The sequence below is a fragment of the Ceratotherium simum genome, chromosome 3 (genome assembly GCF_057802395.1).
Source record: "Ceratotherium simum simum isolate JZ-2026a chromosome 3, ASM5780239v1, whole genome shotgun sequence".
Taxonomy (NCBI): domain Eukaryota; kingdom Metazoa; phylum Chordata; class Mammalia; order Perissodactyla; family Rhinocerotidae; genus Ceratotherium; species Ceratotherium simum.
Window position 1 is genome coordinate 26,809,590 of NC_141902.1, and position 6,176 is coordinate 26,815,765.

General features: G+C 38.7%; 1 long non-coding RNA gene across 1 annotated transcript; it reads right to left on the reverse strand.

Annotated features, from left to right (window-relative positions):
• Positions 1–1,091: 1,091 nt before the first annotated feature.
• Positions 1,092–4,661, reverse strand: LOC147917468 (uncharacterized). Its single transcript, XR_015551711.1, has 3 exons — positions 4,527–4,661; positions 4,165–4,368; positions 1,092–1,671 (listed from the first exon to the last, which is right to left on the reverse strand). It is a non-coding gene; the product is annotated as an uncharacterized LOC147917468 (long non-coding RNA).
• Between the last annotated feature and the right edge of the window lie 1,515 nt (positions 4,662–6,176).

Sequence of the window (6,176 nt, forward strand, 5' to 3'; positions counted from 1 at the left end):
TTTTTATTTCTGTTCACTTACTAAGAACATATTTTTCTTCAATTTTTTGAATATATTTTAGTTGAATTCTTTGCACCTGTTTATTAGAGCTGCTTTAAAATATTTGTCTGCTCACTTTAGGACCTTGAGCTATCTCAGAGTCAGTTTCTACTTGCTTTTTTCTTGACTATGAATCATATTTTCCTAGTAATTTTGGTTGTGTAATGAAGATCAATGTCTATGGTTCCATTTGTGTATTTTAACTTCTCTAACAAAGAAGCATTATTTTCCTCTCTGTCATCCTAAATTCTTGTGAATAAATAACCAATCCAAACTCGTTGAGCATGTACTATATGCCTGTGTTCTGCTGAGTTTGATGCAGGGGCATAACTGAGGGAAGATATTGACCCTTGCATATTTGGGCAAATTAATGTCATGTTGATAACTCAGACTACCTCAGGCAAAGCTGAAAATCCAACAGAATAAAGCACAGCGACAAGAGACGTGGAGGTAAGTCTAAAAGTGGAAGTGTTCTCCTTGACATTCCCCAAAACAAATGTTTAAAATCTTGGAAAAAATTATTGCTAGTAACCACCAATCCAATCTCTGTCTCTATGTGTTTGTTTATTGTTGTTATTATCTACTACTTAATGAAGAAAATCATACGGTATTTGACCTTCTTCCTCTGACTTATTGGTTACCAGAGGGGAAGGGGAGAGGGAGGAGGGTGAAAGGGATAATTTGGCACAAGTGTGTGGTGATGGGTTGTAATTAGTATATGGGTGGTGAAAGTGATGTAATCTATGCAGAAATAGAAGTATAATGATGTACACCTGAAATTTATACAATGTTATAAACCAATGTTACTGCAATAAATAAAAAATTTAAAAAAAATTATTGCTAGTGACCTCTCAAGGTAAGTGACGTTATCGATGTAACGGTGTACAATCCTGATGCCTTACAAGAAACCAGACTAAAGAAATTTTTGTTTGTTTGTTTTTTCACTATCTTCCTAATGAGAAGCTGAAGACACCTAGCAGAAGAAAGGAAGATTAGTTCTCATTCTCAGACAAGAATACAGACACAAAATAATTCACATATATGGTTCACTCTGGTTTTGAACACCGAAATTTGTTTCATTTCTTCTTAATCTAATTTACCTAACATGCAATTATATAATTACCTACCCAGCATTTGTACAATTATCAAGAAAATATGTTAAAATAGATATGATCTTAAGAGCATAGTCCACTTGTTGCGTTATTTCTTCATGAAATTGAATTTCCTTCAGGTTTCTCTTTTTTTATGGATGAACCTTCTGCTAAGTGCCCCATAGGAGCCCTGTGCTAGGAGAGCATCGGTGGCCCAGCTTCAGGCTTGAGTACAGCGTTTGGGGGCCTGGGTATCACTGTGTCTCTACTCCACAGAAGCAGGTGCCTGAGTGACTGCACTGAGGAGCTTTGATGAACAGAGAGCTTTGATGCTTTTTTTCATTTAATGTGACAGCTGTTTTGTCATAACCCTTCTCCATCTTTCGCTAACATCATAAAGAAGATAGGACCTTCACCATGCTGCTGCCAGTACCATTGTAAGGAATATAAAGTTTTGAGAAACTGCAGTTGATGGTAACGTCTTCCCTCTCTTGTAGGATCAAGGACTGAGGACTCTGCTCCACTTCTTCGCTTCTCACACCTGATCAGAAAGACAATTGAAGGACACAGAAGACCTTCACCAGATACTGAATTTTAAAAAGGGAAGCACGATTTTTCTCCACTCCTTCCTTATTCAAAATGTAAACAGCACCATGTAATTACAGAACATTCTCCACATTCTTGGATTGTAAAACTGGCAAGAGGCTTATTTAGCTTTTTAAAAGGTTTACATACATCTCAAAGGACAGAGAAAGAATTCATAATTACAAGTTTTCTGAAGTAAATACTCTAAGAAAAGAGAGGAGGAGAGTGTCATTCTCTTTTTATACAGGGGGATAAACTTCAAATTCATTTTTCTTATTTTTAATTTATATTTGCCCTTACAACCTTCAAAATGAAAGAGCTCTCTGTAATGAAACTTTTGGGGGGTGCCTTTGGAGTAGGTTACTGGGGTAATATGAGGTTAAAAACAAGAAAAACAAATAACTGAATCTAAAAGTGAGAAAAATGTAAGACTACTGTTATTAATTATTTGGGTGGAAATTTATGTTGTCTATGGTTAAAAGCCTTGGGATGAAAAACAATCCCATAGTCTCCTATGAATGTAAGAAATTGATGAAAATTTAAAAATGAGCCCTCTCTGAAAGAAAGGTGAAGGTTAATTTTTTCTTAATAAAAAATTATAAGAACATTAATACTTCAATAAATACATATGATCAATATAAATGCAGGTCCTTTCTTTGTATAAATACAGCACTTTGTTCATATCTTGTTTTCTGCACTTACACATGGGCACAGAGAATCACAAAGACATTTTATGTCAGTCCTCCCACAGTTAGGGTTGTGTTGAGCTGCAAGCAACAAAAAGTCAACCAAATAATGGTTTATTAAAATTTTTCATGTAAAAATAAATCTGGGGGAGGGATTTTACTTGGCATCTAGAGGATGATCAGGAATGGGACTGGGGAGGGGTTCTGCTGGTGCTTTCCTTTGTGGGAAAGTTGTCATTTCCATGTTTCAGGAAGACAAAAGTTGGAAAAGGGGACAGGAAAATGTGGTGCCTGTACCAGGAGAGCAAAAACATCACAGGAAATCCCTAGCAGGTTTCTGATTATGTCTTATTGGTCAGAACTTCGCTGTATGCCACCCTTATTTGTAAGAAAGGATGTAAAATGTGATATATATGAATATATATTTTTAAGCTGCAGATATAGTTGCCCAAATCAAAATTGAGAGTTCTGTTAATAAAGAAGCAGAAGAGAAATGGTGATGATGTTGGCAACTCGCAGTGTCTGCCTTTGTGACTACTAAAGTGGGCATTCAGAATATTAGGCAGAGATTAACTCATTCCTCCTTGAGGAGTCAGTGGAAATTTCACAATAGGGATAAGATTTATCTACAGGCATTAATAGTAATATTATTTAAAGGGGCATTTATTGAGTACATATGTTGCACCTGGGACTTCATATAATTTTGTATATTTTATCTCATTTAGTACAGCAACTCAGAAAGATAGGTGTTCTTATAACATGTATTTATAAGGCAGCGTAGAAGAAGATAAACAATTGCCCAAGGACACAGAGATAGAAAATTGCAAAGACAAGATTTGAACCTGAGTTATTGTGACTCCAAAACCCTTGTGTTTTGTATTGTATCATCTTTCTGTAGAGAACAAATAGGAATTCTTCAAGTATAAAAATGGGCCAGTGGAGGGCCTGCCAGGTGGAGGGAACTGTCAACTTCTATGTTCTTCAGGCTTGAAAATTTGAAATTCTTGGTATCTGCCTTTGAAAGTCTAATGCCCAAGCAAACCCTGTGCAGACACAGGGTATTGTAGTTAATGTTTGAGCAGTTTCAGAATCACCAACTGGGGACATTGCTTTGGAATCACAGTTGGAGGTTATTGAAATACACGTTGGGCATCTTTCTGTTAAAAAAAGTAGCAACTTTCTTCTAATTATTTTTTACCCTACTCTAGTTTAATAGACAGGGAACATAGCAGTTGCATCAACTGCAGAGTACTAGAATAAAGCTGGAAAATCATCCATTTCTGATCCCTTGGACTAACCATTCCTGGCTGTGGCCTTTAGGAAAATAGAACGACCAGTCGGAACTCTGATGCGCCCTGTCTAATATCTTCCACGTGTCCCTCCACATCAACTCTCTTCATCACCCCACTGTCTACACTGGAGAGCTCTAGACACCTATTGTTTCTGGTTCTAACAGTGAGCTACATTTCCAGAAGGTTGTCTTGTAACGGAGGGGTCTTGTTCTTCAGTGTATGTGGGAAATTTTTTGGAAAAGCATCAGAAAGTGTTCCACGAGGGGCTGGGGTTGTTATCACTATTCATGCCAAGAGGTGTGTGAGGAGGAGCTGGAGGAATGTGGCAGCAGTGTGAGTGGGGGCCTGCAGCAGGGTTTGGGTGCAGGCAGCCGGCACCCCAGGACCACTGTGCCCCTGCGCAGAGGTAGATGCCTGCATCCCCAGGGTGGGCTGCAGTGATGAGCAGGGAGCTGTCCTTTCTTTCCTTACCAAATTGAGCCCTTAGTCTCTTCTGCTCCTTCATTCCTCCACCCTTAGTTAATGTCATTAAGAGGACAGGACCTTCCCCAGGCTCCTGTTTGTACCCTTGAAAGCTGGCAAAAATGCTTGAGGAGTTGCAGTACACGGTGAAATTTTCTCCCTCCTGGATGCTTAGAAACCGAGGACTCTGCTCCAGCTGCTGGGTGCTCTCCCCTGTTCAGAAACAAGGAAGGCACCAGGAAAGGGAATCAGGGACTTTTCACAACCTGAAGTGATTTTTCCTCCCTCCTCTCTCCCTTCTCCCTCCCCCACTGTCTCCCTTTCTTCCTTCTTTAATTCTTCCTTTCACACTGTACCGTAAAATAACTCACCTTCAAGGATTTTCAGACTCTTTAGGATTTCCTGTTATCATAATTGGGAGCTTCTCAAACTCACATGCCAATTGAATCCAAAGGATGAACACTGAGAATTTCAGGAGCATCTTTTCTTTCTATCACGTGGTGGCCCTGGTCACTGACTTTAGCTGCCCTTGGAAGATCCCCTCCTAAAAGAGGTTTTCTTGGGCTAGAGGAATGCCTGCCACCCACTGTGATCTGAGTAAAAAGGCTGAGGCCTCTGTGTGGCAGCCAATTGGATCATTCACCCTCCACCCTCCCCTCCTCCAGCCTCCAACTCTGCTTTGACTCTGGGAAAGATTTCGCCTTTTGAAATACTCCCCTCCTGTGGAGAGATTGAAAAGTGATTTACTTTCAATAATGCTTCTGTTTCTCCCAATTTCCTTTGGTATGCACAAGTATCAAGGTTTAAGTAGAGTCTAATGCACTTATCCAGAAATGGAAAATATATCCTTTTAAAAATTGATCATTTTCAGCAAGAATAATAGGAGATAAAGGAAATATTATCTTATCATTTCTGGTATCCTCAACAAGCATTTTGAGCAATGTGGTGTCTGCAAGCCGTATTTGTAAGTGTATGTGTGTGTTGTGTTGTATATGAAACTTTATTATATTTTCTGGGTCATATGGCGTGGGTAAGTACCCTGTCATAAACCTATTTTTACCAAATTCAGGATCAATAACCCAGTTGTATATTATTTAATTTAGAATACTTCTCTGATATCCTATTGCATTACTCTGTATTAGGTCCCTGGTTCATGACTATCCAAGTCCTCAACATACTGTGTTGTGATTGCACTTGCTGGATTCACCTACAGGTTCTTTGATGAAAAGATTGTGTCATTTTCACTTTTGTGACCCTAGCAATTACTAGGCAGAAAAACAATACATAGGTAACAAACTGTTGCATTAATATGTAAAAGTCTGTGTGTATGTGCATTAATATAGTGATTCAAGAACATAGACATTGTGGTGTGGGTGCAGTGTGCATTCGAATACCACAAAATCTTGGATAAATGACATCATGATTGCTTTAACTACTGATCATATTCAGTATTAAATATAATCAGTTTTGGCCATGTGACCCTTAATATCCCAAATAGGATAACGGTAATGCTCATGCATTTTCTTTTTAAAATTTTTAGCTCTAAGTAGAGTGTGTGGGAATCCAGATTCCTCAGATAGGGATTAAAACAGAGGGTCACTCTTAATCCTTTCAGGCTGATAAGAACAATAAAAGGGCTGCTTAAGGATGACAAGCTATGGGCTGATTTTTTGAGGTATCCCATAACACAAACCCTTTAGACATAAATATAGATTTCACTCCAAAAAGAAAGTATTGATTTAACTTCAAGATGAGGATAAGAATAAACTTTCGTGGCATTAGAAATAACTTTCATAGCCATTTTACTGACTGGGAATCTGGAAGGTTCTTTTTTAGTGGGCAAATCTCCTGACACCTTCATCCAGAATAAGAGCCCTGTTGTGGTTTACAAAGGGGGATGGAATCCAGGACAGCATGGATGGGGCATGTCTTCTTCCTGGGATTATAATTTCCAGGTGTAAGGGAGGGAAACATAGTCATGGATTGGCCTAAGGGATGTAATGAAGTAGAGGTACCTTTGT